This window comes from Sapajus apella, unplaced genomic scaffold (genome assembly GCF_009761245.1).
Source record: "Sapajus apella isolate SASKATOON/1434 unplaced genomic scaffold, GSC_monkey_1.0 scaffold157, whole genome shotgun sequence".
NCBI classification, from domain to species: Eukaryota; Metazoa; Chordata; class Mammalia; order Primates; family Cebidae; genus Sapajus; species Sapajus apella.
Genome location: NW_022437097.1, coordinates 989891 through 1017107, shown reverse-complemented (window position 1 = coordinate 1017107; position 27217 = coordinate 989891). Strand labels below are relative to the sequence as shown.

The 27217-nt window shown below is 43.1% G+C and overlaps 1 protein-coding gene and 1 pseudogene across 3 annotated transcripts in view; both read left to right on the top strand.

Annotated features, from left to right (window-relative positions):
- The window catches only part of DAPK1 (death associated protein kinase 1), a 206094-nt gene that overhangs the window by 67103 nt on the left and 111774 nt on the right, over positions 1 to 27217 (top strand). The window lies entirely within an intron of this gene.
- Positions 15817 to 18334, top strand: LOC116541827 (annotated as a pseudogene).

The window sequence follows — 27217 nt, the reverse complement described above, 5'->3', positions numbered from 1 at the left end:
ATTCCCAGGAAGACTTTCACAAAGGATCTCAAAGGGCCTGAGGTCACGGGTGCTCCAGAAAGCACCACCACAGCTCCTTGGTTACTCCCAGGATGTTGCAGAGGTCCCTGCAGCCTGGAAGGCGAACAGGTGAGAGCATGAAAAGGAGGCTCGAGGCTGTAGAGAAAGAAGAACGTGAGACAGAACTCAGGGAGACAACTCTGCCTCTGGGAGCTTCTCTGAGGGGTTGAAGCAAAACACTGAAGAATCACAGCCTCATCCTCTGTCCAGAGCAGAATCTGACTTGAGGATGCAGCTCTCAGGAGCAAAGGCAGAGGAGCTCAAGGGATCATCTTCCAATACCCACTATTTTATACTTGGGGAAAGTAAAGCCGGGAATGGTGAAATGCCTCGCTGCAGGTCATTGCAGCAGGTCAAGTGGAGAAAGGCAAGCATGGCACTAACTCGGGTTACAGATTGAAGGGATTTACCTTCTGAGCTCCTGGACCTCCAAAGAAGGCTGAATGTGTGATGTTCTCTGTTTAGAAAAGAAGTAAAATGATGAGGAACTCAAATCTGACTTCTTGAAACCAGAGGTTTGGGCTTGAACCCAGACCTACCATTTTAAATCTACTGTTCTTTTCCCTCTCTTTCTTTTATCTTCCTGTTTCCACTGCTGCTATTATGTTTATTATTGCTACTTGCTACTCCTATTTGTACATGAACACTTATCTTTACCATACGGCAGGCACTGTGCTAAGCTCTTTACATGTGTTATCTCATTTCATTCTTCCAAGAACCCTAAGAGGTCAGCATTATTCTATTTTGCTAGTGATGAAACTGAGACCCAGAGAAGGTAAGCACCTTGCCTGAGGTCATACAGCATCTAGTGGCAGTGCTGAGATTTGAACTTCTGTCTCTCTGTCTCAGCATTTCATTAAGAGTTCTTGGAACTACATCTCCGCTATCGCATTATAGAGTTGTAGTCAATTATTAAGCCATTCTTGTTCTTTAAGAAAGTAGAATCTATATATCTCCAAGATGATATGACTCAACAAGGTAGTGCCTCCAAAAATTGAGGCAATAAGCAATGCCCCAGATGCTCCAATTAAAGAGGAAAAGTAGAGGGAGATACATAGTTATTGGTAAGGAGATTTTCTAAATAAATAAGCTCAGACTTAGCTAAAGGATCTACCAAAAATAAGGTGAGGAGAATCAATTGTGTAAGTAGTGATGACTACAGAACTAGCATAGACCAAACCCAGCTGATTGTGACAAATACTAATACAAAAACAAAATAAAACAAAGCAAAATTGTAGACTGATATTCAGAATAAGAAGAACAAGGATGGGTTGGACACATTGGTTGAGCTTTTGGAAGGATGAAAGGAAAGCAGCAAACACCAGCAAGCTGGTCATCTCAGGCCAACCATGTTTCCATATCCGAACACATCACTGCACTGATGAAACAAATTTTATCACAGCATACAGGGGGTTTTGGCAGGGCATTGGCAATGTCTCTCCTTGCAATCACCATGGAAAGAGCATTAACAGATATCTGTACATTCGGGTCCCTGGTTGCATAGAAAAATAGCAGGAACGCTTATTAATGAAGGGTGGCTAATGCAGAGAAGTTCCCCAGAATTCACGCTGGTTGGCAGTTCATCTGAAGATATAGATGGACTGCTTATGAAATCTAGGGTTCCTTCCAAAACAAAATCATTGTGAGATTAAAATATTCTCTTTCTATTGGCAAAGCAAGTGAAGGCAAAGTCATGGGAACGTGGTGGACTTTCGAAATGCCTGGCCTCTCCTCTGTGGTGGCTGGTGCCAAGTCAATCTGTAGCTGATTATTGTCTCGAATATGTACTCAAATGAGCTGTGTAGCAGGCCATCTGCTGTCTCCTCGACTTAGTTGATAGGCCCTGGAAAAGGGAAATCCTGCCAAAATGCAAATATCCTACCAAACTGATAATATAGGGAGAGGAGATACAGGTCTGTGGGGGGTGGGGGTAGGGACGGGAATGGGGAAGAAATAAGTAACGTCTTTGCCCCTCCTCTTTGTCTTTCCATCCTCCTCTATTTCTTCCTGTTAGAGAAAGACCAGGTGTGGATCAGGAGACTCTGCTCACAACTGGAGGGGTCAGACTGTAAGTGACCAGGGAATTAGGCAGTTGTGAGGATGCTTTTTGTAGCCTCTTCATTTGAATGCAAGAACTTGTAACCTGTTGGTTTCCTCTGGCACGCTTGCCGTGCTAGGAGCCCTCATTTTTTCTCAGTGTTAGAGATAGGGCTACCACCTGGATTCCTCAGATTGCCTTCGAATGAGTCAGGGAGCCCCACCTCACCAAACCTCCTCCCTCCATGGCGTCCCTCCCAAGCATGACTCAAGGTTTCTGAGTCTCTGTGTTGCATGGATTGGCTAGTGATGGTTTCCATGTGCATACTGCTCCATCATTTCCAAATGCTTTCTGTTCAATTTCAGTGCCTTATAATATTTATAGACACCCCAAAAAGGCTGCCGCTCTTCAGTGGAAATAGTAACACTAAGGAAAATAAGGCTCCAAGAAGACTATCCAAGGTCTCATGGCTCAATGAGAAGACCAGAACAGTGATTACAAAGCCGTCACCAGCTCTGCCCCTTTAGGGTGAGTTACTGATGAAAGAAGAGTTGGCTCTGCAGACAGCAGTGAGGAGCAGTGAAGCCGCCCAGGCATAAGGCACTGGGGAGCTGCGGGCCTGTGTCCAGCTGGAGCGCATGGGGCCATCTGAAGGGGCAGTCGCTAGGCACTGGGCGCTGACTGCCCGCAGGACGTGGGCCAACACTGCCAGCTCTTCCAAGTCTTCGTGCAATGCTTGGAATTAGAGTTTTAAAATATTGACAGTGGATTTAGTTCTTTTCAAAACACTGTGCCCATTGCTCTGGATCAAACAAACACCATCCCACACAGCACTCCAGTTGTGATCAGTGGATTAAAGCAACACTCCTTGGTGAATGAGCCTTCTTTTGATAGCACTTGCCTTTCAAAAGAGTTCTGTTGAAGCAATTTAGCTTCTAATTAATGCAGTCCGCGGGGGAGATGTTTCTTCATGGAGGCATCTTCTTGTGCCTGCTCCGGGATCCCCAGCTTCAAGGAATGTTGGCTAAAGACAGTGGGAAAGTGGGTTGCAGTGTGGATGGTGTCACCTTGCAGCCTGACTGTGCCTCCTCTGTCCTCTCTGCACAAGGTGACAACCCTCTAGGATATGGAAGGGGAAGGCTGTCACATGTATCTTGTGTGATGCACCCAAGTCATTACAAATCATTTTCTAAAAATCTTGCAGAGTGGGTAATAGATATCTGAGCCATATAGTGTTGGGGCTGTTGCAAAACAGGTCCACCTTCAAATTGCAGGCCTTGATCATTTACTCCCTGGGTGGGAAGGGGGAGCTGTCCATAGTAAAGAGCTCAGCTCTTGTCCTCGTGTGATGGTCTAATGTGATGAGCAGGCTTTATACCGAGAAAGGAATTTTAGAGGAATACAGAATCCAACTAACTTAGTAAAAGTGATTAAAAAATACTGGAGGTGCTGGGGGAGGCAGATTCTCTTGATAGAGGAAATTCTCCAGGTAACGTATGGTTTTTTAATAAGTAGTAACCCTTTGCACTGACCTCAGTGATTCTCAGCCTTGGCTGCTTGGGGAATCCCTGTGAACTTTACACTGCCTGTACCTGGGTTCAGCCTCGGAGATTAGGATTTAATTGGTGTGGAGTCTGGTGAGGGCATCTGGACTTTCAACAGCTCCCCGGCTGACGACAGTTGAGAGTTACTACTCCAGTCTGTAAGTTTTAGACTTTACAGTGCATCAGAAGCACCCAGGAGCTCATTAAAATGCAGATTCCTGGGCTTTGTCTTATGGACTGAATCCAGAATTTAAGGGGGAGCCCAGAATCTATTTTTAAAAGCTCTACCTCCAGCGAGACTCAGGTGATCATTGGCTTATGTGCTTCATCGCAGGTGCCCATATAGAAATACACAGATGGGTTATTTCATTATTTGAATTAGTAAATATCAATACTTTAGTGTCCTGCTTTTGACAAGCAGTTGAATGGGAAATCGATTTCCTGAAAAGGATATCAATTTAGGCTCAAAACGTGTGATTACCTAAGTTCTCACTGCAGGAGAATTCAGGCGATAGGCTGTATTTTTCAGAGGAAGTAGGTGCAGAACTGGATCCCGGCAGTGTCAATGTGGATGCATCTGTGTGTGTAGCAGCGCCTTTTGGTTAAACCCAGGCTTTCCCTACAAGAGGTCTTCCAGTCCATTAATCTTGTGTTAAGTTTCTTGGCTGGAATGGTGGTTTCTGGAAGTGGTGCCAAACAGCTGTAAATTCAAGGCTGAGAACTATTTGTCCTCTTCCTTTATTTTCAAAACTTCAGAAAACAACTTTCACTAAAATGGTAAATGAAGTTTTTGGTATTATTTTCGGATTAAAGAAATCACCATAAATGACTACTTCCAGACTTCTGAATGTCACGATTTTATTTCTGGTCTTATTATGTTTGTGTTTCTGAGTCTTAATGAGCTATAAATGCTTGTAAGACAAAAGCAATGTGTGTTTTTTCCTGCATCAGATTCTTTTACACCTTATCTTGAAGTTTGCATAACTGAGTCACTTTCTATTTTTTTCTTTTATCATTTTTCGATAAGAGAAAAATTTCTGTTAGTTGCAGTTCAGGAAAGAGAAGGCACAAACACTGCTGATCAAATATTACCAAAGCTTTTATGGACTCTTGACCTCATTTTCCCTCCCATATGTACACAAGACACGCTTCATTCTTGCTGTGTTTACGCCTCTCTGTCTAATAGAAATGTCACTTCTGACTCCAACCTTGGCTAATTATTAACACGGAGAGGTACTGCAAGTTGTCAATTAGCAAAGAAGAGAAAAATTATGTTTAGGGAACTAATTTTATAACATCTTAAAATGGCTTCGATGTAAATCTGCCACATGCTTCTTTTTATATCATCAAATACTCTGCTTTACCTTGGAGAAGCTCACCCCCAGGTTGGGACATGGGCTTTCCTGTTCTTTTTATTATTTTGTTATGCAAAAAAACCCAAAACAGCCAGTTGCGCCTCTTATAAATAATACATGTTTTCCTAGGCAGAACTGTAGTCTATGTGACACCTAGACTGTCATATAGACTACAGTTCTGCCGAGGGAAGGGACAAGCAACGGACTGCTTGAGGAGTGAAATCTGGCTTCACCCTCACGTGCACTTCTTAGGGAATTCTTTATAGGAAGGAGTCATCATTTGTGGCAGTGATTTGGCAGATTTCATTCCAAAGATTGAATTGCCTGTTCAGCTGTTCAAAATGCCTGATTCCCCAGATTTTAAGGACAGCAGAGACAGAAACCATTTGGATACACATAGGGTGCCGAGTAAGAGTCTCAGAGATTTTCTTTCTTCCCATCTGAAGTGTCATATGCTCAGTTTGCTTCCCTTGCTTACATGTGGAACTGACCCCTAACTGTGCTCATAAGAGAAGAATAAGAAAGTAAGCACCTCCGGGATTTGAGGCTGATACAAAAGTCACTTGGTTTCAGTGAGCTGGACTGGAACACGAGCCTTTTGTTTGCTCGTGAAAGTTTAGCACTTGAATTTCAGGTTGGGCTGTTTAGTTCATTAAAGAAAATGTGGATGCCTCATGCCAACGCCTGTTTTCTTTAGGCCTGGAGAATAGAAGGCATTGTGTATTCTGTACACACACACTAAGGAAACAGTGACTTGATTGTACCCTGGGAACAAAAGCCATTACCTAAGGACAAGATGGGAGACCCCAGGCTCCTACCCACTGTTTCTCTCTGCAGAGTCCATGTCGCTGGGAGCCCCGGAGCAAGTGTCTGCACTGTTGCTGGTGTTTGCCTGTGCAATTGTCATCCATGGACTGGGCTCTCCTGGAGCTTAAAAATGAGGGGAACTTGGCTCTGTGGGGACCTGGCTTCTTGTGAAGAGACCCAGAGCCTAGGCCCCACCCCCCATCCCCCAACACACATTTGCACACATACACACACACACACACGCACAAAGACCAGAAGCAAAGCAGGAGGAGATGGAAAGGGGAATGGAGAGGATTTGGTTCTCTCATTTGATCTGTCTCCTTGCAAACATTCCAGTGACACAAATTGATGGCGGATTCCTGCGGCTGTCCATCTGTCTGCCAGCAACCCAGCTTCAGCTGACACCATGTAGAGAGCATTTGCACACTTTCCTTACACAGTGATCTGTGGGCAGTGCATGTGTGCCAATGAGAGGGTTTGGGGCCTTCATAGTTTTGGGGGACACCCTTGATTATTCTCTCACCGAAAGGTGGTACCCCTGTGTCCCCGGGGATGGGGATGTGGGGGTTGGAGGCCTCTCTCCTTCTGAGGGGCTAAGTGGTTGGCTTTGCTGTTGGCTGGAGCCAGCTCTTTGGTTACAGACCCTGGAGTCCCAGAGATCTTTCTTCGAGGGCTTTTGCTTTTACGGATCAGCCAAGGCCAACTTTTAAGTGTTGTTTATTCACTGTGGAGGATAATGTCATGCTAGGGGCTGGGAATTAAAAAGTCACAAGTAGAAAGACTCGCTTCAGGATTGGAAACTCCCATCCCTCAGTTGTTATCTTGAGTTTTGGTAAATCTAGACTGATTGAATACAGCAGCTAATTATCATAGTAGTAGCAGCAAAAGCAAAGCTAGCATTCAATAACCTCTCACACCGCCCCATGCCGTTTACGCGCTAACACTTTTAATCCTCATAGTAAGAATCCCTTATTTTTTAAATGAAGCAAATGAAGAGCAAGTATTTAGACTGAGTTGAATGACAATGGCTACTAAATATATTATATTCTCCTTGTAGTCCTGCCATTATCGATGGGAGCCAGCTCTTCTCAAAATTCAATGTGCTTATGAGTCACCTGAGCATCAGGCAGATTCCAATTCAGTAGGTGATATTGTCTGGATATTTTTCCCCTCCCAGGTCTCATGGTGAATTGTAATCCCCCATGTTGGAGGTGGGGCCTGGTGGGAGGTGTTTGGGTCATGAGGGCGGATCTCTCCTGTCTTGGTGCTGTCCTGGTGGCAGGTGTTTGGGTCATGAGGGCGGATCTCTCCTGTCTTGGTGCTGTCCTGGTGATAGTGAGTTGTGGTGAGATCTGGTTGCTGAAAAGCGTGGAGTTCCTCCTCTCACCTTGTTTGTGCTCTCCCCATGTGAAGTGCCTGCTCCCACTTCACCTTCCACCCAGAGTAAAGGCTCCCTGAGGCCACCCCAGAAGCCAAGCAGATGCCAGTGCCGTGCTTGTGTAGCCTGCAGAATTGTGAGCCAATTAAACTTCTTTTATTTGTAATTTACCCCTCATCAGGTATTTCTTTCTTGCGTTGCAAAAGCAGCCTAACGCTGTCGGTCTGGGTGGGGACTGAGATTCTGCCTTTAAAACACACATCCAGATGAACCCCATGCTGCTGGCCCACAGAACACATTGGGTGGTAAGGTTCTAAGCTAGAGATTGCCAAGCCTGGCTGGGATTCTGAAACACACAGCTCTCCTCCCACCTTCCAGATGCTGCTGATTCTGAAGACAGGAGTTTTGCTTTTACAAAACACTGAGCAAACTGATCACAGAGTATCTGTGATCTCTGCAAGGCCACACGGATGGCACCCAGCCTCCTGGGGTCCGGAACGTCTTCCCGCCTCCTAATACCTCTGACTGCATGTTAAATGGCATCAGGCGCTGAAAGATGTGCACAAGTGCATGTCTTTCCTTCTCGCTGACATCTGCCACAGCTGACAACCCACCTTGGAAGCCCAGGGGAATGAGCTTCATTTCCTGCCTTGTAACCTGAGCCTGGTCTTCCTCCAGGCGAGCACATTGTGCACTACACATTTCTCATAGGAGGCACTAAAGCTCTGTATCTCCTGGATGGAAACCCTGCTCCCTGGAGAGATGGTGCCACTGGCTTTCTGTCCCTTGCACACAGCCGTATAGTAATAGAACATCCAGAGATGATGGGAGAAGGAGCAGGGAGGGAGGGAAGGGCAAGTTTGAAAGAATGGGGATATGTGGCTCTGAAGGAGGCTTGGTGTGTTTGCGGAGAAGGATAGCACAGCTGAGGGCTTCCCCAACACGCTGCGCTATGCTGCCTCTTCCTGACCACCAAGGATCAGACTTCTGGAAGAAGAAAGTGTCTCCAACTGCAGTCATCACTTTATGTCAGGGTCCTGTCATCTCAGGACTCTGATCTTCTCTGGATACTTCTACAAAGCTCCAGTACTCCAAGTGTCAGGAATTGACCAGGCTGGGGAGCCAGTGTCCAGTAATTGACCAAGCTGTGAGAAATGGTCTTGTGGGCTTCACTTAATGGCCCTTATCTCAATAATTCTAATGCAAGCTCACCTTTGATCTTTTGAAGTTTTGAAGGTTTCTTTAGAGATATTTTCATTACTAAATGCTAAGGATTAGTTTGGGCTGCTTGTCACATAAAAGGTCAAATAATAACGACTTAAAAAAATAGGAGTTTATTTCTATGTCACATAGAAGGAGTCCAGGCTGGTACGACAGCTCTGTGATATCAAAGACTTTGGCTCCTTTTATTATGCCACTCTGCTATCCTAAGCATAAGACTTTGACTTCATGGCCCAAGAAAGAAGAGAGAAGGAAAGGCATGTCCTTTCCCATGAAAGACGTTCTTTGGATATTGGACACAATAATTCTGTTTACATTCTATTGGTCAGAACATACCAACATGGCCACTGCTAGCTAGTTATGTGGCCATAAGGAAGATTAGGAAAAGTAGTCTTTATACCAAATGGCAGATTCTCAGCTAAAAATTGGTAATTCTAGGACCCAAGACACAGTGAAGATCAAATATTGGGATAAACAACTACTGTCTCTGCCTCACCAAGGTCTTAAGGTCATTCAAACCTAGGTAATGTTTGGATTTGGTCCAAACATTTCCAACAGATGCTTCCCGGCCATTTTCTGTATATCACAGGAGGTTTGTAGTCATGCTGGATCTCTTTGAAGTGGCAGAGCTGGCTCTTAGAAGTGATATTAATCAACCATGGCTTAATAATTTAATTAATTACAGCTGGCATGGAGTGCGAATATAAGAAGAAAACTGCTGACAGTCATCTAAGTTTGAAGATAGAAGGTGGCCAGACATGGTGGCTCTTGCCTGTAATCCCAGCACTTTGGGAGGCCAAGGTGGGCAAATCAACTGAGGTCGGGAGTTTGAGAGCAGCCTGGCCAACATGGTGAAACCCCATCTCTACTAAAAATACAAAGAAAATTAGCCGGGCCTGGTGGTGTGCATCTGTAGTCCCAGCTACTCAGGAGGCTGAGGCAGGAGAATCACTTGAACCCAGGAGGCGGAGGTTGCATTGAGCCAAGATTACACCACTGCACTCCAGCCTGGGCAACAAAGCAAGACTCAGTCTCAGAAAACAAATAAAATAAAATATAAAATAAAGGTAGAAGGCAAGATGCATACATTCATAGCCGCTCTCTCATTCCAGCCTCAGCTTGCTGGGGATGTGCACGTGTGTTTGGAGCTAGGCAAAGAGCTTCACAGCAACAACCACAGAAGGGTTAGAAAAATGGGCCTCGCCTCAGCACCAGAAGGAGTGGATGGATCTGTGTCAGCATTGGCTGCTTTATAGGGTGTGGTGAGGACAAGGAACCTTAAGGAGCATGTGGGTTCTGAGATCCCGATTTCAGAAAACCAAAGCCTGGAGCTGGAAGTCCCAGGCATGTCACTGTTCCTCCATGGGAGTTACAGAGGAGTAATTTGAGGAGCGGCGTCAATATTATTTAAATGTTGAGAATCAAATAGATTTTGAGAGCTAGTGCAGGACTGAGTGGAAATTTTCCAAATTTCTTCACAGATGAAGACTCATAAGTGGGCTGAACGTTCTCTCTCCCTCCCAACTTTTTTTGACCTAACAGCCAACACAAAGTATTCCCTTCAGAAGAGAATGTACCAAGAATGGTAGAAAAATAGGAACAATTTTCTTCAATCTAATCATCCCAAACTCGAACAAAACAACCGTCACATTCTCAGGCATTAAGGAGCTCCCTGGCAAGGGAAATCTAGGGCCAAACAGAAGGTACAGATGGAATTTTTACCATATGGGGCCCACGACAGACACAGCCACACCCGGGAGGAAGGCTGTGAATTCAGTGAAGTCCTGAAACCCAGGAAGCCAAATCTCACGTCCTACAAATGCCTTCCGTGGTTCAGTGTTTTGCTTTTTCTCTTACCAGCTCAGGTTAGCAGTAGTCAGATGTCTCAGCGTGATCATCTCTTTAATGTTAGCGTTCAGCATTCCAAATTTGAGTGGACTGTGATGAGCTCATTCTTCATACACACACACACACACACACACACACACACACACACACACACACACACAAGTACACACATACACACATACACATGTACACACATACACATGGGTCAGAGTTAATGCAAATGTGTTTGAGTTTGTGCTAAAGGCAAGCTGAACAAATGTCTTCTTGTAGTGAATGTGTTACTTCTTCTTCCTCTTTTTTTTTGAGATGGAGTCTTGCTCTGTCACCCAGGCTGGAGTACAGTGGCACAATCTCGGCTCACTGCAATCTCCATCTCCTGGGTTCAAGGAGTTCTGCCTCAGCCTCCCGAGTAGCAGGGACTAGGACACCACGCCCAGCTAATTTTTGTATTATTAGTAGGGACAGGGTTTCACCATGTTGGCCGGGATGGTCTCCATCTCCTGATCTCATGATCCACCTGCCTCGGCCTCCCAAAGTGCTGGGATTACAGGGGTGAGCCACCGCACTTGGCTGAATGTGTTACTTATCTGTACTAATAATTATAGGAATAAAAAACAAAGCCCAGTGGACTCCTATGTTTGCTCTTCTGTTTTCTGCTGTCATCTAAGTCATGTCTCTTCAGGCAGCATGTTCGCTCCTAGGGACGGTTTTATCTTGCCAAGTATATTTGTTCTTGGAGGAAGGAAAGCAGGCTTGGGTGACTGGCACGCCTTAGCTGCATTTTGGCCTCCACCACTCACGAGCTGCCTGTTAATGATGAATTACCATGTTTCTCTGGATCTCGGTTTTAATTGTTCTACAATAGCAATGGCAGTGCCCTCCTTGCGGCACTGCTGTGACAACGAGGTGAGCTCCAGGGTACAGACATGCAGGATCCAGCCCAGCCCCCAGCAGCCTGCAGCAGCTCAGTAAATGGGCATTTCCTTTCTCTGCCTTGATTGTCCTTTTGTCTTCTTTGGATGAAAACTTTGCTGCTCAGTGTTTAGGGGAAGAGATAATATTATGGTTTATCACTCAAATATGTGAATCTGGAATGGAAGTCAAGGTCAATGAGGGATGCCTAAGAAGCTGTGGCTGTACAGCCGTGGTTCCCAAAGTGTGGTACCTGCACCTGTGTCATTATCATTACAGCCTGGAAACTTGTTAGGAAGGCAGATTTTCAGGTTCCACCCCAGACTTACAGAATTGGAAACTTGGGGTGGGGCCCAGCGATCTGTGTTTTAACCAGACTTCAGGTAATTTGAATGCGCACTACATTTGAGAGCTGCTAGTCTCAACATCCAAGTTATCAGGCCTCCTTGGATCTTCCACTTCCCTGAGGAACAGTTTAAAATACAAAAGCCAGGGCCCCCTCCGAGAGATACTAATTTAATGAGTCTGGGGTAGACCTCAGGCACGAGGATCTTTTAAAAGACTCCACCAGTGATTCCAGCGTGCAACCAGGATTGAAGAGTATGCAGCCATAAAAAATGATGAGTTCATGTCCTTTGTAGGGACATGGATGAATCTGGAAACCATCATTCTCAGCAAACTGACACAAGAACAGAAAACCAAATACCGCATGTTCTGGCTCATAGGCGAGTGTTGAATAATGAGAACACATGAGCACAGGGAGGGAAACATCACATGCTGGGGTCTGTTGTTGGGGGGACTAAGGGAGGGACAGCAGCGGGGGTGGGGAGGTTGGGGAGAGATGACATGGGGAGAAATGTTACATATAGGTGACGGGGGGATGGAGGCAGCAAACCACCTTGCCATGTATGTACCTATGCAACAATCCTGCATGATCTGCACAGGTACCCCAGAACCTAAAGTACAATAAAAATTGAAAAAGAAAAAAAGAAAAATTCCACTCTAAAGAATTTCTGTCTCGGTCTCTCCCTTTCCCCTCCACTCCTTCTCCTGTGTTCTTCTCTTCCTTCATCTACTCTTTAGGGTGGGCATTGGAACTGGAGGAAGAAAAAGAATTCTTTTGGAATAGGTGCTCAGAGGAAGTGATGGGGATGAGGCGAGAAGCTACCCACAGCCCATAGAACATTTCCATTGCCTTTACATCATTTCCTGGTGCTCTGATATTTTTTGATGGCAGCCTTCTTCCCATTTTAAACGTTACTCATGCTCACGCAGAAAGTCTGAAAACAAAGTAGAAAACTTTGAGGGAGAAAATAGGACTCTCTTATAATCCCATCCCCAACAGATCCCATTATAATATGTTTACATTTTGCGGTATTAGCTTCCAGTCCTGCATCTATATATCCTTTTAAATAGAAAATTAGGATCATATGGATGTATGTAGTTGCATAGCTTGCATTTTTAACCAAATATTGCATTATGATAACGCATGATACATTTGTAATTTCATTTTCAAAGCTGGCATCAGATTGCACCATGTGGATTTATCATAATTAGCTCCGCCGTTTTCCTCTGGGGAATGTCATCCTTTTCTTCCGTGATGGGTACAAATATCCTTGTAAAGCAATCTTTGATTGCTTTTCTAATTATTTCCTTAGGATAGATTCCTAGAAGTAGATTCACTGAGCCAAAAGTTATAAACATTTTAAAGGTTCTCATGACATGGAGCTAGATTTGTTTCCAGAAGGGTTGTGTTGTCTTTACTCCCACTCTGAATAAGACAGTGCTTGTTTCCTTGTACTTTTGTTAAAGTTGGCTATTGCCTTAAAATACAAAACTAAACCCAAACCAGAAAATAACCCCATTTGTCGCTTTGCAGAGCCAAGTATTTGTGCCCTTGACCTCTAGCAGCTCTCTGGGAATGTGCTCACAGATTCCTACACCCATGTGTCTTCATCTTCCTTTTACTCATCTTTTCAGAGTCATGTTTATCTTTCAATGGCTGACAGCTTTAGTTTGGGGATTTTCGTCTTATCTTGGGATTTGAGACCATCTGGGCTTCTCAGCTCTGCTCTTGCAGCTCCATCTTCATTGTATCTGGGCTTCATCTCTAATGCTTTTTTACCATTTAAACTCTTTGTGCCATGCACACCAGCACAGACCAGTGTGGCGTTTAGGATGACACCCTCAAGATGCCCTTAATAAATGCTCTGGAATATTGCAGCAAAAGGCACACATAGCATTGCAAAGTTAAATTATTCAAGTTCACCAAAGTATATGGAATCTGTTTCGAGGTGACCCTGCACCCCCTCTTCACCAATACACACAATTTCTCCCCATACACACATACTCACTCTAGTGCACTTCCTCAGTGCAGCACAAAGGGAAGTATTTAAGGACCTCTGACTAAAATAATCACAGAATCCATCTTCTTGGACCTCCTTGATAAGTGATATTTGATGGAAGCAGTGAATGACTTGTTGCATACTTTCCTTGCAAACTGAGTGTGCATTACTTAGATGGAGGAAAAGGTAAAGCACATTCCCACCCTTTCATTTAACATCTTGCACTCATCCTAGCATGTCACCGTGGCGAAGCCATGCAAGTGAATACCTTCAGCTTTGGGACCCTCCTGGAAGAAGCTCTGTGCTGGCAAGGTGGTGGCAAGGTGGTGGATCCCTCATAGTTTTAAAGCTGCTTCTAGCACCTTTACACCCTGGTTGCTCTACTTTGGGAATAATAGCAGAGGTACCCAGAACTGAGCAGCACTTGGGAGGTAGAAAAGCTGGGAAGGACAAGAGCAGAAAGAAGGATTGAAATCTTCTATTCTGGGGTCAAGGCCACAGATTTACACATTCTCTTCTATTCTTTCAAAGTGATTCTTCTATTTCTGTTTTTCAATTCAGGGAAATCGGCTGCAGGAATGAATGATCACTTTACTTTTATCGCAAAGGTTCCTGGACACGTTTTGTCCCATTCATCCGTCCTTCCATCCTGCCATCCATTTGTCCGTCCATCCATCCATTCCTCCAATAAAAATGTATTAAGTAGTATTATCCAACTTGCTACTAGGAAGTAGCCACTTGTGGATCAAGGTTTTCTAAAGACTAGCAGTGATGTGTAACACAGGAGTGTGTGTTAAGTATCTGGACGCCCACGTGGTGGCTTGATGAGCATTCACTGGTATATAGAGAATGCTGTTTTCATTGAAACTGGACTGCATGAAAAACATAGAGAATCATGCCACTTTATAAGACCTCGTTATTTAATGGCAGCGGTGTAGCAGATAAAGCAGTGGAGAAGGCAGGCAGGGAAAGTCTTTAACTGTGGGTTAGAGAACTTTACAGTCATTGACGAAACTGCCCTGTGTGCTCTTTCTTCCTGATACTTCCTTTCGGTTCCTATTTTAAAAAATAAATAAATAAAAAGGGTTGTCATTATGATTAGCTCATTTTGGGGATGTGGCTGGATAGTGACCCCCAAACATATCCTTCTCCTAATCCCTGGGACCTGTGAATAGTTACCTTCTATGGTAAAAGGGACTTTCCAGAAATGGCAACCAGAAACCTATGTGGGGGCAGTTCTCAATGCAAAGCAATCTCAAATATTTTGTCCTAATAAATATATTTTTATTTTTTAGACAACATGCTCTAGTTTTGTGTTTGGAAAATATCATCCCCATAGCAGATGACACAGAAATGAATTCTACCCTTTGCCTCTTTATCTTTGGAGGAATTTCTTGCTTCACAGTTGAGTTCATTGGATATGGAGCACTTACTGGATACACGATTGTACCCACAGCTAGCATAAGACTGACTACAAAGATGAATACCCACTCCTACTCTGTATGACTTTACCACCTTCTCTAAGGCTCCCATCACTTTGGCCTTATGTGATGTCCCAATAGTGATTAGATTGACCCTGTAAAAAAGACACATATGGCTCTCCCATGTAGGACCAAGCAGTTAAGCTTCTAAAGAGGTTTTCTGAAGTTTTAAGGAGAAGCAGTGCTCCAAGTATGGGTCTGTCAGCATATGGGGACACTTAGTGTGAATAGTTGATCATTATTTTAGTGTGTGCCCTTTGTACAACTTGACATTGACACTACTGTGAAATGTAAATTACATGGAACTCCATGGGACCAGTAAACCCTCCCCGGCTCAGCTACAGAGTTAGCAGAATGAACGCGTGACCCAGTTAGATAGCTATCTCATAACTTAACCGAGTCATTTCTCTCCACTCGCATTCAAAATCATCATGTAAAGTCTGTTGCACACTGTTTTCCTAGCTGTTCAGACTAGCCTCCAGATGTCCATAGCTTCAGGAGACGCACAGACACCTCTATTCCCTCCAACTGCGTAGTCGTACTTTTGTTTTCATTTCCCCTCCCGAGTGGAGGAGCGGGGACTAGCAATGAATGGCACCTAGCTGGGGGTTACCCTTGAACATCCTGATATTAAGTAAATAGGCAAATAAAGTCTCTTTGTAGGCAAATAAACTCTGGCTTGCCAGAGTACAAGCCATGAGGTTGGACTCAAGCTGTAACTTTAAAACAACAACAACAAAAATCTTAGTTAATTTCACTTACAACAATATCCTAAAATCAGAATGGATTTAAAATTGCATCGCTATCATTACCAATAATTAGAGAATATGGTTCCAGAGCCTGTGGTTTTGGAGGCTTTGAAGCTCATTTCAGCTGTTTGTGTGAGTTGTACCTCGGTTGGGTTGTAAATTAGAATCTGATTCTTCCCCATAACTACCCTAGTTCCCTTCTGGTACTGTGGAAGATAAGCGGTTCTGGGTCAAAAGCTATGTGCTCACATGACCAGCCTACAAAACAGAGTCAGCCTTAAAATCTCCAGGACTGAACTGATTTGGAAACTTGGAGAAACTTTGCTATACAGGAAGATGTCTGCCGCCAGGGAACAAACCAGCAATTCATCTTGTGCCTTTCATCTGGAGTAGATCATGTGTCCTGAGGTCATATGTATTTTTAAACATTTATTCCCACTCATTTTCTTTAATTTCAGACTCTTGGGCTTAATGTAATAAGACATATTAACTGAAATTTAATTTGAACAGGGCCTCACATACAGAGTTTGGTACGCTACAAAAAATAACCAAACTTTAAAAAGAAAACAAGTCCAGGAGGCCTTCAAAGCTATACCACTCAAAATGATCAACTTTATGTTTTTAACGAAGATTTATTTTGTACGCTGCTGGAATGTGGCCCTATACCAAGTACGGCCTTCTCCTCTGGCTCCTTTTTAATGAGCTGGAGTAGCTGGTGCGATCTGAAATGGGTATACATAAAACAATTCTGAAAGAGTTGCTAGAATCTTGGCTGCTTTTTTATTGTACCAAGTGGTGAAAGCAAAGTGGAGTTGGAGGTGAAATGAGTTATTATAAAAGGCTAGGTGTGTCGTGAAAAAGCCAGCAGAGAAACAGCGATCATTAGAGTCTCTGGTACTGAAGCGTCTAGCTTTGTTGGGGTTTGGTAATGGTTGACATTGAGTGACAGTCTTCCCTGCTCTGCAATACAGTGCTCAAGACCTAAAACATGTGGTCAGGAGCAGCTGGCAAGTTTGTTGAGACTGACGCGCCTCCTCAGTTGTTTCTGCTATGTTTACTGATGGCCATGAAGTGTTTCTCCTTACTATGGTCATGCTTTGCCAATTATCCTCTCTCTTTTTTTTTTATTTGAGATGGAGTCTTGCTCTGTCACCCAGACTGGAGTGCAGCGGCGCCATCTCGACTCACTGCAAACTCCGCCTCCCAGGTTGAAGCAGTTCTCTGCCTCAGCCTCCTGAGTAGCTGGGATTAAATGTGCGCACCACCATGCCCGGCTACTTTTTGTTTTTATAGTAGATCTGGGGTTTCACCATCTTGGCCAGGCTGGTCTTGAACTTCTGACCTCGTGATCCATCCCCCTTGACCTCCCAAAGTCCTGGGATTACAGGCGTGAGCCACTGTGCCTGGCAGTTCTCCCCACTTTTAATGGGGTCACTGACCATAAAAGACCTTGAGATATTGGGTGATTGGAACCACAGCAGCAGGAGCTGCTGCATGGTAAGTTGAGCCCCCAAATTCCTTCATTTTTTATCAAGAGGCGGTTGATCTTGGCGATCTTGGGATTTGTCATCTCCAGGTCAACGGTGTTTGTAGTTGGCTACTTTAAAAATGGTATTCCATTTTTCTTTCTGTTATGTAATAGGCTGAAGGAAATAAACAAAGAAATGGTAAATAAGGAGAAAGACTCTTAAGAGGTTGTAATTCACAGCCAGGTTAGGGAGGAATAATATTTCATTATTACAGATTCCCCCTTTATTATGATATTAGAGAAAAATCCTCTCCCATCATACTATGCCTGCCACATAAGTGTTCAAGGAATGCTCATTGAGTGGGTTAATAAATCAATGAATGTAAGCAGCACTCACTGGGAATGCAGGAAGAGACCCCAGTTGTTCCTCAGCGTATTTAAACTTGCCACTAGGCAGGAGCACTAAGCACTCTACCCATAAATGCCTACAGCAAATGTAACGAGTCCCAAGTCATAGGCTTGTTAATTCTTACAACCTTGACAAGCAAGGGGAAATAATGATCAGTACTGTGATTGCTTGAAAGTGGAGAAGAAATGAATCAGCCCCAAGTTTAAGAAATGTGATGCATAAAGAAAGAGCAGGACCCTTTTCACAAGAAGGCGCCGAAAGCGAAGAAGGAAGCTCCTGCCCCTCCTAAAGCCGAAGCCAAAGCGAAGCCTTTAAAGGCCAAGAAGGCAGTGTTGAAAGGTGTCCACAGCCACAAAAAAAAGAAGATCCGCACGTCACCCACCTTCCGGCGGCCCAAGACACTGCGACTCCGGAGGCAGCCCAAATATCCTCAGAAGAGCGCCCCCAGGAGAAACAAACTGGACCACTAGGCGATCATCAAGTTTCCGCTGACCACCAAGTCTGCCATGAAGAAGACAGAAGACAACAACACACTTGTGTTCATTGTGGATGTTAAAGCCAACAAGCACCAGATCAAACAGGCTGTGAAGAAGCTCTATGACATTGATGTGGCCAAGGTCAACACCCTGATTCGGCCTGATGGAGAGAAGAAGGCATATGTTCGACTGGCTCCTGATTACGACGCTTTGGATGTTGCCAACAAAATTGGGATCATCTAAACTGAGTCCAGCTGGCTAATTCTAAATATATGTATATCTTTTCACCATAAAAAAAAAAAAAAGAAAGAGGAGACTTCTGTGAACAATGAGAATCTAAGCTTGCAGCCTTCCCCTTCACCGTCCCCCCCGTCATAACCTGCACCTTGACCTCCTCCTTTCCAGTCACCTTCCCCTCCACTGCGTTGCTGTCACTAGAAACTCCACCCAGACCTCCGTTTCCAGGCAGCCATACGCACAGCACCTCCTTCCCACTGACTAGCCCACCCATTCCATCATGACAACTCTTCAGCCTCACTGGAAACTTTCACTTCACCATGTTTTCTCTATTATTGCCTTTCCTCCACGTCCATGGGGTTGGAGGTGGAGGTGGGGGTAACTATGAAATAATTAATATCATACAGAAAATTCACTTACCAAGGAGGACCACGCTTTTAAAATCAGCTGAATCATAATCTCTATTTTTTATTTACCATTGGGGCTGGATATGTTTTTGTGGCCATATTATTAGTATGCTGCATACAGATCTTTTTAAAATGATTTTTTAGATTGAAAGATAAAATTGCATGTATTCACTATGTGTAACGCGATGTTTTGAAGTAGGTATACATTGGGGAATGACTAAATTTAACTAATTAACATATGTATTACCTCACATGGTTATCATTTTTGTGGTGAGAACACTTTATATTCATTCTCTTGGCATTTTTTCAGGAATACACATTATTAACTATATTCACCATGTTGGAAAATATCTCTCTTGAACTCATTCCTCTTACCATTTTTTATGGCTGAATAGTATTTCATTGTGTATATATACCACGTTTTCGTTATTTATTTATTCACTGATGGACACGTAGATTGATTCCATGTCTTGGCTATTGTGAATAGTGCTGCAACAAACGTGGGAGTGCAGATGTCTGCTTGACATACTGATTTCATTTGCTTTGGAGATATACTTACTAGTGGGATTGTTGGACCATATGGTAGTTCTATTTTTAGTTTCTTGTGAAACCTCCAGATTGTTTTTCCATAATGGCTGTGCTAATTTGTACTCTCTCCAACAATGTAGGTACAAGGGTTCTCTTTTCTCCACATCCTCACCAACACTTGTCTTTTGTCTGTTTGATAGTAGCCATTCTAACAAGTGTGAAATGATAGCTCATTGGGATTTTTTTTTCTTTTTTTTTTTTGAGATGGAGTTTTGCTCTTGTTGCCCAGGCTGGAGTGCAGCGGTGCCATCTCGGCTTACTGTGGTCTTTACCTCCCAGGTTCAAGCGATTCTCCTGGCTCAGCCATCCAAGTGGCTAGGACTATAGTCGCCCGCTACTACGCCCACCTAATTTTTGTATCTGCAGTAGAGACGGGATTTCACCATATTGTCCAGGCTGGCCTTGAACTCCTGACCTCAGGTGACCCACCCGTCTCAGCCTCCCAAAGTTCTGGGATTACAAGTGTGAGCCACCACGCCCAGCCATATATCCTCTTTTGAGAGATGTCTGTTAATGTCCATTGCCCATTTTTAAATCAGGCTATTTGTTTTCTTGCATTGGAGTTGAGTACCATGTATATATTTTGACTATTAACTACGTATCAGATGTATAGTTCTAAAATACTTTTTCCCACTCGGTAGGTGGTCTATTCACTCTGTTGATTGTTTCCTTTCCTACACAGAAGCTTTTTCGTTTGAGGTAATTCTATCTGTCTATTTTTGTTTTTGTTGCCTGTGCTTTTGGGGTCATATCCAAAAAGTCATTTACCGGACTGTAGAAGTCTTGATGTTTTCCCTTTTGGAGCCATGTGCTCATTTGCATGAACCAGTTGTTAGACTCTCAGGGATTCGCTAAGCAAGGCCGAATGGAGACTTGTAAATGCCTTCAAGTACACAAATGCTTGTTGTAGCATGTAGGTTGTCCAGTTGGCTTCTGTACTCCAAAGAGCAGAATACGTTTAAAAAGAAAGCTATCTTAGTGTACAAAAATTACGAGCTGGAAATGTATTCACATACTTTTAAGAAAATTATCCTGAATACACAGTCTGGGTTTCTAAGCTAATTTTGGTCTCTGTTATTCTTCTAATAAGGTGAACAGTCATACCTTTTATCTTCCAATGATTAATGTGCTGAATTAGCTGTGGTTCACCTCAGTGACTTCGCAAGTATCTCTTCTGCTTCCCTTCTATAAATAATTAAGCTATGTCCTAGTTTTATGTTATAGCTATAAAATTAGCCTAAAGCTGTGCCGTTTGACATGACAGCCACAGGCCACTTGCGGCCATCAAGCACTTGAAGTGGAGCTGGTTTGAACAAGATGTGCTGTGTGTTTAAAGCACCCACTGGGGTTCAAGCACTCAGAAAAGCATAACCATTTTAATTATTGACTACATGTTTAAATGATAACATTTCAATATATTGGGGTTCATAAAATGTTAAAGTTCATTTTATGTTTCTTTTTAGTTTTATTAGTGTGACTGCTAGAAAATTTCAAATTATACCTGGGTGTGGTGGCTCACCCCCGTAATTCCAGCACATTGGGAGGACTAGGTGAGTGGATCACTTGAGCCAAGAGTGTGGCACCAGCCTGAGCAATATGGTGAAACCTCACCTCTACAAAAAATACAAAAATTAGCCAGATATAGTGGAGAGCACCTGTAATCCCAGCTACTTGGGAGGCTGAGGTGGGGAGGATTACTTGAGCCTAGGGGATCCAGTCTATAGTAAGCTGAGATGCCCCACTTCAGCCTGGGCAACAGAGTGAGGCCCTGTCTCCAGGGAAAAAAAAGAAAATTTCAGATTACACATGTGGTTTGCATTTGTGGCTTGTACTACATTTGTGATGGACAACTCTGTCTTAAAGTAAGTCATTGTTTTAATTTATAAATTATTATTGCTTAAAATTTAAATGGATATGTATACATATATTTATACTATGCATATAGTAATATATATGTTTACATATACTTATATAGTTATATAATTTGAAGATTACATAACTATAATCTACTTCCTGTGGTAAAACACTATTGGACAAGTCATTTAAAGGAATAATTGACACCAGTGCTTAAATAGATTAATGTATATCGAGTCAACCTTAAGATAATCAGACTATAAGTTTTCATAGATTTTATTATGTAAAGTTTTATTCTTTTTGCATATGTTTGAGGGAGGTTACAATTTTGGAACCAGTGCAAAGTTCATTTTCATCTGTTTTACTCTGAATCACTAACAGTAACTCTTCTGAACCTGTGACAGCCAGCATTTGTAAAATTAATTTGAGTGTCCTAAAAGTCACCTTCTTCAGTTTGTTTACCTATCTTATTATCATAGTCTAAGTAGCCAGTAATGAAAAACTTCTAAGTAACATTCTCTTTAGTGATTGAGCCAATAAATCAAACAATAACAAGAGAAACTTGGAATTCCAGGGACCAAGGCTGAATAAATCAATTTCAGTCACCTGTCCAGTGAGCGTTTGCTGAGAAAAGGAGAAGATGTACAACACTGTTCTGTGTTTTAAATTTTATATCCTTAGCAAGATCAAACTCCCTCTCCTCCTTCACCTAAAGCTGAGATTCAGAAGTACAGGATGTGTTCTAATCACTGTACAAGTTGCCTAGTTCATCAAAGTTGGGCACATGGGGCTGATCTGGAAGCTGGCAGGAAGTTTCCCTGGCAGGAAGCTCTCCTCCATGTTCCCTGCCTTCATATAAGGCAGCCAGCAGCATTTTACATCAACGTTAATAATAACGTCAGAAAAAGTAGATCTTCCTCTATTACCTTAGGTTATTTAAATTTTACTTTTGACATTTTGTTTTCTAACATTGAGCATTTCTCAGGAGCATGCTCACTGTGTGTTTCTTATGCTGCTAAGTATTGGTCTTGCATAATTAGAGCCTCCAAGTCAGCATGAGAAATTTGAGGCTTCTTTGAATTCGAGCAAGCTCAAATTAGAAACAGCCTCAAACAGCTTCAGTTAGTCTTTCTTCTGTGGCTCTCCCAGAGATGGTGCAATAACTTATAATTATCCCAGGGTGAGGTTACCCACAAAATTTGACCATCCACTTCTAAGGCCAGAAAGACATCAGAATAATGTTACTCAAGGGCCCAAGACATGGGAATTGGTCATTGTTGTTCCTGTGCTTTCCTTCACCATCAGTATTTCAGTATTTCATAAGTGTAATCAGTTTTAAATGAAAGGGCAGCAACCAGCGCCACATGCTGAGGTGTCTTTAAGCCCGCAGCCTTCATAGGATCCATTCAGCAGTGCTCACTCAAGATGGCTTCTCCAGAAAATGGTAAAGGAGAGCTTGCATAGCTTTTGCCTTCTCTTATTTTCTCTAATGGGACAATGTATGAGCTTTGGCACATGCCTAAGAGATGCAGATGGTTTTAAGCAACTATATACAATAATAGTAATTATATTACGTATCAGGCACTGTTGAAAGAAGTTTACATGTATAACTCATTTAATCATTACAACGGCCCTTTAAGGAAGATATGATTAATATGTTGTTTGCCAATGAGGTACCTGAGTCACTGAGAGGTTGAGGAACTTGTCCAAGATCACACAGCTAGTAAATGGCAAAACCAGGATATACAAGCAAGCCCTCTGCCTCCAAAGTGCATAAGTCGTAATGCCATACAGAAGATTAAACTAATTTTATCTGTCTGGATATTTATGCTAAGTTTTAGTTTTGGATGACTTGAATTGGTGGTTTCTGAATCCTCTTGAAAAAGCATCATTTCCTTCCTTACCATCCCCTATTAGAAACTGACCTAAACCTATTTGGGATTCTTGGATATAGACACAGAGGTTCTGTTCCCAGCTGTGGTATCTCTTAAGCCCTTCCAAATATTAACATCATATTTGTGTGGTAGCAGGCAGTATCTAAAACATAATCATATCTTTTCATCTCTTTTGAGTGTTACAGCTACCCTATAGGCTAAGCATTATTCAACTCGGTTTTGTTTTGTTTTGTTTTATTTCCCAAATGACCATGCTGAAACTCAGCAAAGGTGGTGAAGATCAGTGTTCACAGATGGTAAATGGCAGAGGAGGGCAGCATCCAGCATTCTTTCTCCCAACTGTGCATTTTCTCTCACATTGTAGATCCTCTCTGTCACTCAGAAGGCACAGATGCATAAAATATATTTCCAACTAGAGACTAGAGAAGTTGATGGAAATATGGATTTATTTTAAGTTTCAATCTGGAAACATCATGATCACAGAGATTTAAAAAATGCATGAAGAAGAAAATCTGTTGTAGGATTTTTACTTTACTCTATGCTATGTATTTTTTTAATTAAGTGAGGAGCGCACTAAATGAAAACCACCATGAGAACCATCCAGATTAGTGCAGAGCATCTTAAGGATGGAAGGAATCTTAGAGACCATAGTCCAGCCTCCCACTTGATGCTGGAATACCTTTGCAACTTCCTGGCAGATAGTCTAATTTCCTCTACCACCTTTCCGATAGCGACAGTTCTCACAACCAGAAGCAAAACCTTCTTTATTGCGCTCATCCTCCCTTGACTGCTGTCTATATGATCAGCATCTTTCTCACTAAATGCAAGAGTCCAGACTTGAGCACAGGAGCACTGCACCCCTTAAACTCACCAGGGGCTGCATTCATAGCATTAACAGGGAGATTACACTGCACTTGTGTTGTCTGTGGTCAGCTAGTACCACCAAGTATTTTTTTTTATATGGACTGCTATTGTGCTAGGTCTTTCCAATCCTGTACTTGTGAGGTTCATTTCTTTGAACCTAAATACAGAAATTCCTGTTTATTCCTTTTGCAAATTTGATAATTCAGCCTCTTGAGAGAATTTAGATTCCAAGTTCTGTCAGTATATTAGCCATTTTTCTTTGGGTATCTTAGCCATTCAAAAGTGTGATGAATATGCTTTCATATGATATACTGAATGAAGTATCAGGGACAGGATACTCTGAAAAATACCTTGTTGAGGACAGTGTAAATACGAGAGCCTGCAGTCCACTCACCAAAATCTATTACATGGTGATTCACATTTCATCCACCAAAATGTCATGAAAAATGATGTCACAGGCCTTGGTGACATCAAAGCACTTTTAAAATCTATATTCATTCCCATTCTACTTGTCTTACAACCCAGTTGGGGGCAAGAGGAAAGTTCTTGCTACTCATTGACAAGTGTTTCTAATTCATCAGATCAAAAGTCGATTCTTGATGTTTGCTAGAAATTAATAAGCTAATCGATCTTGGAGAGGGCTCCAGTTTGGTTCCCTTTGAACATCAATACGGCTTCACTCATTAGTATTTGTCCATGATTGCCAGCAATGATATGAAATTGCTTCTCCCACACTGTGACTTAATGTTCTCAGACCTGGAGACCCGAATTTTTAAAAAAAATACCTAACAGGCAAAGTTTTATTGTCTCTTTTCTTACTTCAAGCTTTAGTTCCACCTTAACAATATTTTCCTGACGCTTTCCCAAGTGCGGATCATTGACCTCACAAAAAAAAAAAGAAAAAAGGAAGCTAAAAAGCATTGTCTAGTTTTGTTTCCCATATGCCTATTCCACCATTGACTGTGAGCAGCCATTTTAACCCTTTTCTGTCTTCTTTCTCACAACTGAACTTAAGTTTTGGAGCTTTCTTCTTTTCCAATTCTCAGTTCCTTGAGGCTTCTTGAATAATTTGTGCTACTTGAAAAAAAAAATTTCTTTTTTGAGTCAGGGTCTCACTCTGTAACCCCGGCTGGAATGCAGTGGCACAGTTGGCCTCACTGTAGCCTCTAGCACGCGGGCTCAAGCTATCCCCTCACCTCAGCCTTCCAAGTAGCTAGAAATACAGATGTGTACCACAAGCCCAGCTAAATTTTTTAAAAAGTTTTGTAGACATGGGGTCTCACTATGTTGCCAGAGCTGGTCTTGAACTCCCAGGCTCAAGGAATCTGCCCACTTCAGCCTCTCAAAGTGCTGGCAGTGTAGGCGTGAGCCACTGCCCCCCGCCTATTTGTGCTATTGTTGCATTATACAAGGTTGTGATTCCTGCTTTCTGATTTCCCATTTTTTAAAAATCTGACCTCATGGAGTTAACAGATTGCGTTAACCTTTCAAGGGCAATTACAAATTACTTAATGACTATGAAACATTCTTACTTACAAAATATTTAGGTTGTGCTCCAATTAGGGAATCTACCCAGTTACCTGAAGTTATGGCTGAAGGCAACTGCTTACACAAAGCAAGTAGCCTGTAGTAAACCCGGAGAATTCCCGTGAAGTGTCAATGGCCCATGTGAGGGCTGTCCTGTACTTTTGCTTTTCAGATGCATGTACAGGATCCAAATACACTGATTGTCCCTTAAGCTTCTAAAGCAGGTGGGCAGCTCCCACACGGCCAGCTAGGGCTCAGTAAAATAATCGGAGCCCAGTAAATGAGAAAGTAAACGCACGTGGACTGCCCTGAGCCAGGATGTTCTTAAAGCAAAGGGTGGACATCTTGCATGATGTTTTTCAACGCTGGAGCAATTAATTGTTTTTCCATGTCATTTGTTTTTCCGTGTCCAGAAAGTCAGTGGAAACAATTTAAACAGATGAGTAGTCAGCATATAAATTTAGGAACCCATAAAGTGATGGAGTCAATGTGTATTATGACTAAAATTTTCTCCAATGTACTATGCTAGGCTCTGGGGATTCGAAAGTGGTGTTAATTTTGAGAAAGAATCCTACATATAAGAGTGGTTAAAATTTTTTAAAAAGCTAATGCATTGGTGGGTCACTATGAAGGAAATTAAAATTTAAACTCAACAAACCAGTTCTTCTAGTATTCACGTTACTTGTTTATGATTCTCATTGTAGTGACTAGCGATGTATCTCATGTCTAACAAATGATGAAGTAGCTGGAAAAATGGGTTCTATTATTGTGTATTAACATTCCCACTAAGTGGAAAGTAAGCTCCAGATTGTGATTTATTAAGATTCTCCAGCTTCGTAGCCAGCCCCTTCTGCCCAGAGCTTACCTCCACCGTGAAGCCCCCTCGCCACGCGGACGCCCAGGTGCCTTCACTTCTGGAGTTGCTGTAGAAGTCAGCACCCTGGAGCAGAAAGTCTGAACAGGGGGGCTGTGGTGATACACGTGTAACTAGGGATGTGCCTGCTTCCCTGGTAGACTGTCCTCCTCTCCAGGACCATTGCCAGCATTTCCTTCGGGCCTCATGATGCTGAGCATGGTGGATGGATTCTTTAAACAGGGCAGGCTGCCACCTCAGGTTTCCATATCACTGTAGACAAGCACAGCCTCTTGATTCAAGTGACAGACGGTGTTGACCCCCAGCTCTGCAGGGACCCAAGGCCATCCATGCTGGGAGGGGTGTAGAGCTCCTCAGCCCCCCGCTCACTGCAGATGAGGAGGAAGAAGTTCAGCAAGAGGAAGAGCTTCCCCCACCATTCCCAGCATGGGCTGTAGGAGAGGTCATTCCCCCTTCTCACCCACCAGTGGTCTTCCCATTTCACCCCCTGCCTGCCATCCACAGAGCTTCTAAAGCCTCCCGGTGGTGATCACTTCATGTTCCACAGAAGTCAGATTCCACACTTTTGTGGAAGCAGTGCTCCCTGGAAAGGTGGTCTGGTTTGCAATCCCTGCTTCAGGAGATTTCACCTCCAAACCTCTTTCACACGAAATGTAATTTTACTTTGTTTAGTGTTTGACCTGAGACTTAATTAGTGACACATTCTCTTCAAAAGTGGCACTTCCAAGAGGTAACGCCATTGTGTCTTTGCTCTCCTGGCCGTGGCGGATACAGTCTTACCCTGGCTCTCACGATAAGCTGCATGCTTGCTCCGATGCGGTCGCAAGGGTGAGGTCAGCCTCGTGGCTGGCTTCCAGGGAGTTCTGCTTCCATTGAGAGA